Consider the following 14,129-nt stretch of genomic DNA (forward strand, 5'->3'; position numbering starts at 1 on the left):
TATTCCTATTTGGCATTTGTTTAACCTGACCTTCAGATGGGTGTCAAAATAAGACCTCCAGCAACAAGCCATTGCCCAGCACTCCCACAGCATATGAAAAAAAGAAGTGATGGCATTTGGATGATGAAGTGTAATATTCCCAGGCAAAACCACTGAGCTGATGTTGCCATTGAAGGGCCACTTCATTTTGAAAAGCTCAATATGACTAGTGATTAATGTAGCAATTAATAAAAGTAAGAGCAGAAAATTCATAGTTAAGATGGATTAGATTTCAAGTGAACAAGTGTGGTAGTCACTTCCATCATGAGTCCTGAGCTCATTATTGTGCCCACAGGTCTCAAAGAAGGTCCTCACCATGAGGTTCAGATGCAGAATGATCACAGCTTGGGATGCATGTGATGGAGGGGTCAGGTCCATACCTAGTGAAGACAGTCTTTCCTTTGACTTAAAAGAAGCTGGGAGCCAGGATGCCTGGTGCCTGATGGGATAGACAGTGGGATAGGAAGGAGAGAAGATGGAAACTGGAGAAGAGGCTGGAAATTTAGTTGCAGGCTGCAGAGTGATGCACCCAGTTTGGGGAGATGTTTTCTGCCATGATTCCTCTGAAACCCAATCCCACCATTTTCAGAAATGTGTTTCCAGGTTTTACTTCTCTTCTGGGAATGGAGCTGCTATTTGAAGTTGCTCTTTGGGGCCTTTCTCTTTACTTCCCCCCCCCCATTTAATTCCTCTAATAAGAAACAGCTTTTCTGTTTCCATTTACCATTGTTGAGCTGTGGTATCTGTGTGTGTGTGTCTGTGTCTCTGTGTGTGAGTCTCCAGCCCATTGTGGAACACAAACCAGAATATCCAGTCTTTGCATTTCCTTAGATCGTGTTTTTATCTGATATTGAATTAAGTAAAGGGCTTAATGTTCAAAGTGGTGTTCGGGGAGTTACTTGCACAAATTCTGTTATTGCTGTTAATGGGATTTGTGCAGATTGCTTTGAAGATGAGTCCCTTCATGTAGAATAGGAAAAGACACTCTAAATTATAACTTATTTCAGACAAATCTATCTTTAATTTTTACTGATAGAGCATTAGAGATGTGAGGCAAAGAAGCATTTGCTGCATTTTTTATAAGTATTATTGACGGGCATGTGAAGACAGGTTTGGTTCAGATAATCTAGTGGATACTTGGCTGAATTTTTAGAAGTGGAAGGAAAGGGACTTTAAATTTTGGAATAATGATGAAATTTGGTGACATTTCAGAGAATACAGAGTTGGGAAAAAATGGTCATAAAACATGTCCTAGACACCATCTTACAATGCAGACTAAATACTGATGGAAATCTTAGTTTGCAAAGTGAACATCTTGGTTGTACCTTCCTTAGGTATTGCTCCAAGTGAGGACACCTGTGGAAGGTGTCCCTGTCCAGGGCAGAGGCTTGGAACGAGATGACCTTTAAGATCCATTCCAACCCAAACTATTCTGTGATTGTATGACCATCCTGGTTTTAAGATGTGACTAAGAGCAGAAAAGAGCAGGCAAGGGGAAACCTGGCTGATGGCATTGTAGAGAAAAAGGCTTGAGGATCCAGCATCACGCATTTTCTGGAGGAATCTCATCCCTTCTGACTCCAGACACGAGTCAGATCAGTCTTGTCTTATATGAGCACAGGACAGGGAAGTCTGGGCTGTTCAGGCAACCTATGGGCTGAGGTTTGCAGCCACTAAGGGCAGAGCAGGACAGCACTAGGATAAGTGTTATTTAATTATCAGGTGCCTTGGCAGAGAGCTTCTAACCTGACTCCAGCCAGGGCTGGAGCACCTGATCACCCCAGGGCATCCAAGAATGAACGGGATGGCAAATCCAAGGAAACACACCCTCTTGAGGCATTAGCAGAAATGGCATTTTGGGGTCTCTCAGATAATGGTAAACAACCATTTTGTGTCAACTCGCTCAAGTCTCACCTGGATTTCTGCTCCTGCAGGTCCAGGTGCGATCCTGACTGTACCAGGTATGATCACAGACACCCACACTTAGGCTTCCATTAGCCTTATTGAGACATCCAAATCCACACTTTCTTTGTTGTTTCTGTCTCTGAAGGAATACGTGGGGTCCAGGCAGCTGCTCTGAGATGGATGAGCAGTTTAATGCTCACTAACTTTTCTCAGTGCTGAGCTTGCAGTGAAGATTTGTGGGCTGCTTCCTTCTCAGATCCTCGCAGGCCCTGTCTTTTATCCTCTGATCTGGATAGCAAAGCTGGCAGAAGCTGTATAAATTACAGTCTTTGGAGTATTAATGGCCTGTTTCTAAATGATTAATTACAGAATATCTCTTGCATTCACAGATCAGGATTAGTGGGTCATGCAATATTATTCAACAATATCTCTTTCTCAGTCAGCCCGTTCTGGGTGGAAACAGGTTGGTAGTTTCTGAGCATAGAGGTGTGAAAAAATTATGGGAGACGAAGAGCTAGTATGAACTTTTGTTCTTTATCTACTTGTAATGACTACCTAAATATAGGTTTGTGGCCTATAGTAAACATGGAGCAATTTAATGCACTTAACCCACCAGCCAAGGTTACAGTCACCTTAGTGTTAGTGCTTCCTGCTTCAGTGAGTGGTCCTCTCCTCTCCCTGTATCACTCTGGCTTTTTCACTCATGGTGACATCAATATTTGGCAGTTGGGAAATTCATCTGGAAAAAGACTAACCCATTTTATATGGGTTTTATAAAGTTTATGTAAGTTTACATATATATTTTATATTTTATCTCTCAGCTGGCTCATTTTCCCAGTCTGTCTACCTGGATGCACAAGCTCTTCCATCAGTATTTTGGGATGGGAAGAAACAAGCACTTGTGAGGGAAAGGAGGAAAGGAAGAAAGGATCATGTCTTTCAGTTGCACATGGGTTTACACTGGAATCAGGTACAGGAGTTGCCATAGCCCAAGGGACAAGGGCAGACACTTCTTCATACCATGTGCAGGGCAGGAGAGTTGTATGTCATACAGCTCATTCTCCTGACATACTAACAGTTCCTCCATAAAAGCTGACCAGTCTTTCCCTACTGACCCCACTTCAGTTTTGCCACCAGTTATCCATGCTTTTCAGTTAGATGAAAGCTTGACTTTGCTCCATTAAAAAAAAACCAAAAACTTTAACATTTTAAAATGCCATTTCTCTCTTTCCCTCCCAAAGCACCTGAGAAGGAAGTACTCCACTGCATCTTCAGGCATTTCTAAAAACCTGGCCCTGAGGCATTGACTATTTACCACAAGCCAAAGCAGGTACTTTGCTAAATAAAATGATTCCCTGATAACATAATTCCCAAGGTAGAGAGGGACAAGAGCAGGGACAGAATTAGAGACTTTAATTGTCTCCCTTTTCCAGCAGGAAGCAAGCAGAAGGAATAATTGTTAATTGCTGTTAATTGTTAATTGCTGCCTCCTCCATCTGCAAAGCTTTCATTAGGAACTAATGAAACCTTAAAAGAGCTTGAATGGGTATATTGTTCTCTGGCTCTACAACTTTTTTTCCCCTATAGCAGTGATGCCTTAAGCCCCTAATGTGTTTTTTTTATTTTTCTAATATTTGTAAGACTGGTAAGAATTGTAGGTTTTAAAAAGCAGAAACCCCTTTGTCCCCTTGTTCCTTTCCCTTGTTTACACATTCCCTAACCCTTTTACCCCATTCTATGCCTTCTATATCAACCTACCCCTGAATCCAGTAGCAGTGTTTAGTCTTTTGTCAAGGTAAAGGCCTAGACTGTTTTGAGAACAGCGTATCGGGGCCTAAACCACAGAGTACGGTCAAAAACTAGGTAACAATGTACCCTTTGTACTCTGATGAAGCTGAAGATGATGAAGTAGGTGGTCCCAAAAAGACCCCAGACCCAATTCTCAGGGGGAGGGCCCGGGGCGGTCCAGAGGAAGGGCCAAAGGGTGGACACATCTGGGATTGGATGGATAATGTTATAAAATGTAACCTCTCGGGCACGAGAGCGCGCGCGTCTTGTATCACCTATTGCCTTGGCAAATAAACCCTTTCTTATCTCACCCCTAATTAATTGCTCCGGAGATTTTTTTTCAGAACCAAAATACACCGGCAACAGCAGAAAAGGGGTAAGTTTTCCATTGAGGTTTGTTTAGGAAGGTGCTCAGTCTCTGGCCCTGCCACGTGTTTTTAACCATGCCAGAGGATCACATCAGTGTGAAGAGTTTAGTGGCTGCCAAAACAGGATGACTATTTCCCTCATAGAATCACAGAATGGTTTGGGTTGGAAGGGACCTTAAATATTCTCTAGTTCCGACACTCTGCCATAGACAGGGACACCTTCCACTAGACCAAGTTGCTCCAAGCCCCACCCAACCTGGCTGGCCTTGAACACTTCCAAGAATAGGGCATCCCCAACTTTTCTAGACAACTTGGTCCAGTGTCTCACCACGCTCATAATCAAGGACTTCTTCCTAATAGTTTTGCCTCTTATCCTCTCTGCTTATCTCATGAGAGAGACACTTGACCTCTAGCAGTGCATACTTCATCATTTTCTTCAGTGAAAAGTATTTTGGCAGCAGTACTCAAGAAATGTGTCTCAAGACCCATTTCTGCCGTGTCCCTCCTAGAAAGCCCCTGCTCCCAGTAGGGTGGCTTTGTCAGGTTACCTTGGGACCATCTGATCTGCAGAAAACCTCTGCACCTTGCACAGTGGAGAATAAAGGTGATTGCATTTGTTATCCCACACTGAGGACACTTGGATCAGTCTCAGTTTGTAGAGAACTGGAGAGTGATGGTCAACACATCAGAACACCCATTGCTGCTGTTCTGTCCCCCCAACAGCAGGTTCTTGTGCAAATAAATTTAAGGGCAATTCGTTTGGAGCAAGTATTGACACTGAGACTTGAAAAAGGAACTGACAAATCCACTTTTAATTGCCACCGTTAATTATTGTGAAAAAGCTTTCACATGTGTCTCTCTGTTGACAAGCTTTGTATCTCCTGTTATGAAGCCTTTTATCTCATCCATTCTTATTATTTCATTCTTATTTGAATGAAATCTGGAGGCACTGGGCTGTGCACGGGACGGGAAGATGGCAGATCAGTACCAAGGGCTGTACTTGAGGAGCTCCTGCCAGCCACCACATCTATTCTGTGTATTTTTCCATCTCCCTGTCTGTAAAATGTGCAAAGTACTGCTTACTGCACTTCAGAAATCTTGTGAGTTCTTTAGCTGTGGATAACTAAATATTATGACATATAAAAGCACAGGGTATAGATATATCGTAGACTTCACACTTGTATTTCACACTCTCTATTAATGTGGCAATCCATGGTGACATGTTATTTACCAAAGACTTCCTGGAAGCAGATTTGAAATTTTATTTATTTTTTTTTCAAGGCTAAAAACTGTTAAACTCAGTGTTTATCTGCAATGGCAAGGGAAGGTGTTCAATGAATGATAATGATAGGTTTCTAGCCCTAAAAATAGTCTTTCCTGTGCTGAGGAAAGAAAAAGAAGGAAAATACCCTGTGAGATTTTTTTTTTCTGGCATTAAGGCAGTCAAATTGTCTTTTTAAAAAGTGTGAAAATTGACAGATTATAAAAAAATTGAGATAACAATCAATGGAGAGTGTACGATAATCTGGCTATATGGAAATTATAAATTTTAATATTTCCCCCAGAGTCAGTGAAATATGCAAAGGAACAACTGCATAATACAGCAGGCTCTGTGTAATCCCTGGGCAGCCAGAGTTAGTAAGATATTCTATCCCAGTTGGTTTTTTTTCTTGGTTAATAACAAATCCACCAAATTACTCCAATGGTGAAGGACAGAAAAATCGTCTCTGAAGTTCAATTGTTGCACAAAGCTGCTCCATTAAATATCCAAATTTAATGATGCTCTGGTAGTTTCTGATCTTGCTGAATTCTTACTGCAACATGAAAAGTCAGTTGTTCTAAATTTGTGCAGCTGCCATCAGCATTCAGTTGCCATAATGGATTTTCTTGGTGATCCATCAAACCCCGTTTTTTCTCCAGCAGAAACGAGCAAGCCATCCGGAACTGTGGGGAGGTCTGTTCCTGGAGCCACACTCACCAGCTTGTGACTGGTTGCCTTTTTAAATCAAAACACTTTTCTTGCAAATTTGGAAGAGATCTGAATAGAGACCACATTCAAGGATTCCTGCCTCTTTGGCAAGAAAGCTACAGAGTAAAAGATCAATTCATTCCTGAAAGAGTACAAAATATTTTGTTAACTAACATGACTCACAAAATTACAAGGGTGTTATGTTCCTTTGCTGAACAAACAGCAGCATCAAACACACCAAGCAGAGTCTGTAAAATGTGACTTTTGCTGAAGAGTTTCTTTTTCCAAGAGCTTTTGTTTAGTTTCAGTGCCTGAGCTGCACTTGGAATAATGGATTGCAGTAATTTCAACATACAGCAGAAAACTTGGCCCAAGCTTGCCCAGGCTTCTGATTCAGAAGAGCCCTTCAACACGTGCTTAATTTAAGCATATACTTAAGGGTCTGAAGGGCTGAACAACACACTTATGCCCCTCTAATTAGAGATTACTCAGATCATGCTGCAGTACAGGCCAGCAACAAAAGATTATTGAACCCAGCTTCCCCTAAAGCAGAGCCAGAAGCAACTCCAATTGATGGAAAACCTACTTCTAACAAAAAATACAAGGGATTTATCTATACTTAGAGCTACACAGGAATATTCTGTACTAAACTAAACAGGGAGCTACTGACAGGACTGTCCAGAGAGCTGTGAATAAAGAAGTTGAATAAATCATTAAAATCAGACTGTTTTATTTAATCCCTCTCCAGTTATCATGGAAGGAAGTTGCTCTGTGAAATGATACTTGCTCTGCCTGGAGAGATGATGTTGACAGCTCATGGTTGACCCACCTGAAATTAAAGTGGCTCCAAACATGAGTGAAGGATTTTACAGTGTGCTGGGACTCCAGGTAGGGACAAACATACCAACTAGTGCAGAGGGGAAAGCAAGTTCCAAACACAGACAGACGGGGTCCGGCTGCAGCGAGCTGAGGTTTGATGAGGTTTTGCACAAAGGATCTGATCCTCTTAGCTCTGGTCCAGCTTTGCAAAGCTCAAGGGAGCCTTCACTGAGACTTAGCATTGTGCTACTCCTGGACAGGCAGTTTTCATCAGAGGCAGGGTTCAAGTGTGCCCGTTAGATTTTGTCATTCAAAGTTTCCATTGAAAAACTTCCTGTTTCCAGTGGTTCTGACTGGAATTCTCCCAAATAGAGCTGCTTCAGACAAAAAATCCTCCTCATACATCTTCCCTTTTAACAGCTAAGCCAACCTGCCTTGCAGAGCTTGGTCTTAGAAGATTTCAATAACAGTTTTGATGCAGGTTCGTCGTCTCCCTTCCCTCTCTTTACAAACCACGCTTTCTTTTTTTTTTGTTAAATGTGACAGTTGCCCCTGGATCAACAAGCTAGAACAAATATAATCCTCCAGTTAACAAGAGGAGCAGCCCTTTTTCAGGGGGAGCAATCAATCCCCTACAGCGACACGTGCCTAATGGATCTGTCTCTTTCATTAGCTCCGGGCTCTTAATAACCACTGTCTTTGCCAAATGAGGGATGTGTTATGTCGGCCTCCTCTCCCGTCTTCTCCTCCCTTCCCTGCCTTGTCAGCAGCATGCTAATTTATGTAATCAATTCATAGAACTGCCTAATGAATAGCTTTGAAGTCGTTAGATTCATCTGCTGGCAAAGGGGCTGATTGGTCAGCCCCTGAATCGTTTCCATTTTCTGAAGCTCGACAGTGTCAGCCAACATAATTGCTTTAGAAACACCCTTGGGAGACACTTGGGAAGTAGCTGTACAATCCTCCCTTTATATTTAAGTGGAAGACAAAGTGGAACAATAATAATACTTAGCATTTTTACCACACTTCATATCATTAAAACGTCTCCCAAACATTAAGTAATCCTCGCAGAGTGCCCAAAAGGTGAACCATTACTTCATTTATTCAGAGGAGAGTCAGTAGTAAAGACAGTATCTCAAGCTTCTTGGATCTTGCAGCTGGTGGGTACTTTCATGCTCAGGAAGGTGAAACCCCAGATTCACAATGTCCCTTCAGTACCCAATGCCTATGGAAATCCCTGGGGAATGTGAACACACAAGAGGCAGAAATCTCCACTGGCTTGTAGAAGGCACAGGGTGGGATTCTTGGGGGAGTCCTGTGCAGGGCCAGGAGTTCGACTCAATTATCCTTGTGGATCCCTTCCAACTCAGGATATTCTATGATTTCTATGAAATACGAGCAACACCTTCAAAGATGTTATTGGCCTTTTCTTCTTGGGAACGTGGTCCTGATGGAAGCACACAAGTAGCCACTGACAACTTACTGTGCTTTGGGGCAACAAGATTTTTGATCTTGATTGACAGCCTCTCTTCTCACCATCCAAGAACTCTTCTGTCTTCACATTTGAGTGCTGACCTGATGGACACAGTGGTGTACAGGTGAGCTCAGCTCTCCTGGATGGTGTCGTGTAACATAACATCAGCTGACGTAAGGAAAGGAACTGTGGGAAGGGGGAAAATGATTGTTGAACTCTCACCTCAATGCAAGTATGCATCCTAGTGTGCTCCAAGGGGATCCTGCGTGGATTAATTTGCTGCTTGGGCCAGACACTCAAATGTGTGCTCAGCCAGCCCTACCCACACAGATGCAGGCTGGGACAGCAACCACAATGCACTGATTTAGCTGGGGTGTGGTAAAGCAGAAGGTGTGATTTCCTTACAGCTTGACTGTCTGCTACCAACAGAGCTGAGTACTTCTTTAATTACTTGAAAACTTTCAAACACAGACCATCTTTCTGTGCTTTATAATGTTTATTCAGACTCCACAGCGAGCTGTGATGCTGGGTGCCCTCTGGCCACACCATCTCAGTAATGACTCTGGCATTTCTGACAGAGACTAATAGCAGAAATTGTTATCAACATTTTTAGCAAAATACTGCAAGCTAGAAATTGGATTCCCCCCCTCTTCTGCATCCTCCTTCACTCGTTAATGAGCTACTTCTTCAAGGTGCCAATGGTAAAGCTGTAAAGTGAGATGGGCAATTTATTTTCTGGGCTTGAGACCCTTAGACACAGAAACACACAGTTATTTATTTTAATGCAGCATTCACATAAAATTACATGATGCTTTAGAGGTGTAGCAGGAAGACAAGTTTCCTTGTCCTAGGGACTTGTAAGGAGATATTGATGAGATGCCAGAGCAAGACAAACATGAGATGAAGGAATCTCACACTCCAGGTGTAGGTGAGGGTGATGAGAACTGGTTTTTCTCTGCATTACCACTTAGACTCTGAGAGTTTTGGAGTAAACAGGACATTTCTTTCTTGGAAGGGATTTTTGGACTTCTTTAAAATCACTGGAGAGATGCAGCCTTTCCAATAGAATGATTTCTCCTGCTCTAGTTCAGATGTTTAAGATCACTGAGATAATAATGCTCTATTTCCAACTCCCAGCTTCCCATGGTAGCTGATGGCACATCTATTAATGTGTGTGGTTGCTCAAGTAATTCAAGGACTGTCCAATGGTGCACAGGACACTAAAGTAGTGGAGTAACACCCTGGATGAGTAGTTCCAGTGTAGGTGTTTCCACCTACAGTCACAGACACTTCTGAGCTGATGCTGCCTGGGTAGTAAAATGGCTTTCCTCCATGCTTTCTTCTACATTTCCCTCCCCTTCCAGAACACCCTAATTTTTTGTGGTTGTTTTTCAGGCTGTAGAGATATATAAGTTGTCTCATATTGGATGGATGTGCTTTGCTCTGTGGAAACTCAGGCATGCATCATCTGCAAGAAGCTATTTTATAAACATATTAATATTTTTATTAAGGTAGGAATATATTAATATTTATGGGTATATGAACATTTTTATTAATATTTTAAGGAAAATACAGAAAGCAGAATATTCAACTGTGTAAGCAAGTGCCAATCACTATCAGTGCTGCTCCACTGTGTGCTGCCTCACCTCTAATTACTGCCCCAAAAATGAATCTCTCCCATCTGTCCTGTGCCACATCAGCACCATGGGGTTTATCTCAGGCGTCCCAGGAGGGCACATACAATACTAGAGGTCTCTGTGTGAGCAACAGCCTTGTGCCCAGACTGAGCTGTGGAGCACAGCAAAGAGAAACAGGCACTGAAGGAGTTGGGAGAGGTTAACCAAGAAGCTTGATGGAGGATGAGGCTACCCAGAGGTTATGAAGCATCTGAGAGGGTAGATGTTGGTGTTTAAATGGAAATTCTCTTTAAGCCTTCAGGAAAGAGTCACTCTAATCTGCTGGATTCTGCATATCGACAGGTGATATCAGGGAAGGACCACGACAAGGTCTTAATTCTTTGCTCCATGTAGTCAGGGATGGAGGCAAATATGTTCCAGAGTGGGGACAACTCAGATATGGACTTTCTGCAGGCAGGGACAGTGATTCTAAGTGGCTTTTTTTTTTTTTTTCCTAGTTCTTCTTCTCTCTGTTTAGTGTTTTCCTTTTGATTGCTGAGAAGGCACTTGTCACACAGAAAGCAGTTGTCACCTTTTCCTTTTGACTGCTAAGAAGGCACTTGGCTGCTCTCCCCATTTTTGCTTCCAGGGGAACAGAAAGAGAAAAAAGGGGGATGTGACCTTCCCGTGGTGTTTGCACACAGGGCTCTGCAAGCAGGTCACACAGGAGCAACATCTGGTTTTCCAGGGAAAGGTTGTAATGCCAGCCCACAGGTGAGGGGTGCACCTGTTCACAGGGACCTCCAGTGTATGTATATCCCAACAGACACACTTCTGCCAGTCAGACCCACAAAGTCACCGTGAGCTGTTATTCAGGGAAGAGCCAGTGGCACAGTGAAGTTTCCCCCTGAGAGGGAGCACAAGGGGAAACCAGAATGGATAAGTGCCACGTTCACCACAGCAGGGACAGCCTGTGTGGGTCCTGGACATCACTTTGTTACTTCTGCTTCCAGGGGAGTCAAACATCACTTGTCTTCTTGTGGTCTCTAGCCCATGCACTCCACAGGTTAACACTTTGCCATCCCTTCTGCATTGTTCATCCAGCCTTAGTTTTAATCATCAGAGAAGTTTAAACAAGAAAACCACCAGTGGCAACTGAAAAGCTTTGCCTTCACCATGAAAAGATTTTAATTTCTTGACAGAATACCAAAGCGATCCCTTCACCTGCAGTATTTCATGTAATTACTGACAGCATTGAGAGGAAAAACCTTGTCCTTGCTGCTCAGGAATGTCCAAGGGACCCTAATGCACTGTTATTATTTTGCAGGAACTCCTTTCGTGCATGATTTATTTGACTTGATTTGATTTATAAAGGGAGACAGCAAAGCAGTTGTCACCTTTTCTTCCCGTGCAGGCGTCAGGTCTAAGCAGACACAAGAGGTGAGCGGTGCTCAGTGACAGGTTATTGCCAAGGTTGAGATATAGGGCCTTTTTGTTTTATTCTCCATCTAAATTAGTTACTGCAGAAAGATTTCCCTGGTGGGAAATGAGTTTCAATATTTATTTCCTACCTGACACTTTATTATTCTTTTATTGAGTGGAATGTGTGCTTTCTCTTTCAGAGTAGGTATTCGTGCAGGGCTCACTGTAACCTGCCTCCACTGCTTGGGTTTATAAACTCATGCCAGGTGCCTCTTCCTGTTGGCTGTGAAAAATGAGTCACTGTTTGGGGGCTGATCCCTTGTCCACCCTCAAAATTAAAGATAATACAAACATCCAGTTTGACTTGATTCAAGATGGAAATAATTATTTTTTTTTCATATGCAAAAAAAAAAAAAAAAAAAAAAAAGAGGATCGGGGGGCAACTGACACAAATTTCCTATGAATTGTCAGAATGATTCATTCATATCTATAGTTTGGGAATTTGTGACAATTGGTAAGCTGGACTGAGATGTCCTTCATCCACTGTGGAAAGGGGCAGCTCAGGGTAAACATGCTCAGGTTTTGGAGTCTTGGGTGCTGCCCACTGCCCCTCTCTGCCTGGGAGGGTGCAAATCATGAAATCATAGAATCATTGAGTTTGGAAAAGACCTCTAAGATCATCAAGTCCAACCATTAACCAAGCACCACAAATGATTGTTCATGTTTTACATTGTGGGGATTGGACTAGATGACCTTTAAAGGTCTCTTCCCACCCAGACTATTCCATGACTGATTTTTTCAGTCTCTCCTGCATCTCTCTCTACTTTGCATAAAATGTTCAAACATGCATTGGAGAGGGGCTGGAGACATGCCTAGAGGGCAGGGACTCCTGAGCACAAGGGGCAGTACCTTCCCCAGGAGCTCCCTCTCACAGCTTTTTCCACCATCTGGCTTTGCCTGGTAGGGGCATGTAAGTACTGCTAGAGCACAAGACTTGCTTTGCTTGGTGGTCTGAGGCTCCAGAAAAAATATTTAGCAGCCTCTGTGATTTTTGTCTTTTCTACCCCTGAACAAGTTTAAAGTGAAGTAATTCAGATGCATGTCATGGCTCCAAGAAGAGAGAGTAACACTCTTTCCTGTGTTACGTCTCAGACTTCCCATTAAGACAGGATGAATGTGATTTCAGATTCCTGCAGGTCAAGAAAATTGAATCCTGGTCTTCCACCTCAGTGCTGGATTACAAAAAGAAACATGTCATTGTTGCAGAGGAGTCTGGTGTGAAACCACATTTCAGCTGAAATAATAGAATCATGGAATGGTTTGGTTTGGAAAGGACCTTAAAGACCATCCAGTTCCAACCCCCTGCCGTGGGCAGGGACACCTTCCACTAGCCCAGGTTGCTCCAATACCTGTCCAGCCTGGCCTTGGACACTTCCAGGGATGGGGCAGCCACAACTTCTCTGGGCAACCTGTGCCAGGGCCTCACCACCCTCACAGGGAAGAAAGATGGTTCAGCTATTTCTGCTGTCACATTCAGTGACATTCAGGTTGCAGCTCATACCTTGCCTTGATCCCGCTGTAGCTCTTGGAGGCACCTGTGGGCAGAGCTTCTCTCCTGCTGAAGTGAACACTGGACTCCAAGAGACCTGTTGTCTACTCCTAGCACTGTCCAGTTTAGGGCAAATAATTTCATATTTACATGTTCACTTTTCCTACTTTTCAACAGTTACAGTGTTAATGCCATAGAATACTTGGAAACCTCAGTAAAAAAGTAAGACTAATAATTTGATAGTGCTACAGTCTCACTATTAGGACATAAGTTATCTAAATATCACTTGGGAAGCCAAAAGTGCTGCACCTTCTTAATTCTGTGACTTCAGCAGAATTTCAGTAATTCGACTGTCCTGGGGTCCCTTTTATCAAAATATGTGGTGAACAAATAAAAGTCACCCCTCAAATATGATGGAGAATGAGCAACTCTTATGGCAGTTTTCCCCAAAACACATCGAAGTGCTAACCAAATCTGAGTTGCAAATAGATTTTAGGTATTTATAGGGTACAGTAGAAAAGATTTAGCAAGAGAATATTTATAATAGAGCTTTCTCACAAAATAACTATATGCAGGACAATATAATATTACAGAGCATGTCAGACCTCTACATTAAGAATGTAATCTATTTTTATAATGGAAATATAAGAGTTTCTGCTGATGTTTTGGAGATTGAAATGTGTTTTCCTCCTCCCTGAGCTGATTATTTTTTCTCAATTTGGCATCTTATTTGTATCGTTTCTTCTTATACAATTTTATTGTGACATCTGGCTGCAAATAAAAATGTAGCCTACAGGAAAACTTAGAATTGTGCTCCCGACAGTGCATCAGTCAGACAATAAAATAGCCATCACCACAAAAGTGTGTTTACAAAAGCTATGCTTTGCAAATAGAAAGTTTTCTTCTGGCCTTTACATCCAAAGGAATGCATGGGGACAACCATTTCAGATGCTCTAAGCTGGATTCAGGGTGGCTCTACCAATTTTTCCTTCCTACCACTTCAGAGAGCATCGAAAAATGCATCTCTTTTGGGTGAGTGTGGGGTTGGGTTTATTTGGTTGGCTGTTTTTTGTGTGTGTGAGGGCTGTCTTTCATTGTGTTCATCCCACTGCTCCTTCTCATCCTGTGACCAACTCCACTGACCATCTCCTGGTCTTCTCAGTAATGTGTCTGCCCAGAT

This window comes from Pseudopipra pipra, chromosome 5, assembly GCF_036250125.1.
Source record: "Pseudopipra pipra isolate bDixPip1 chromosome 5, bDixPip1.hap1, whole genome shotgun sequence".
NCBI lineage: Eukaryota > Metazoa > Chordata > Aves > Passeriformes > Pipridae > Pseudopipra > Pseudopipra pipra.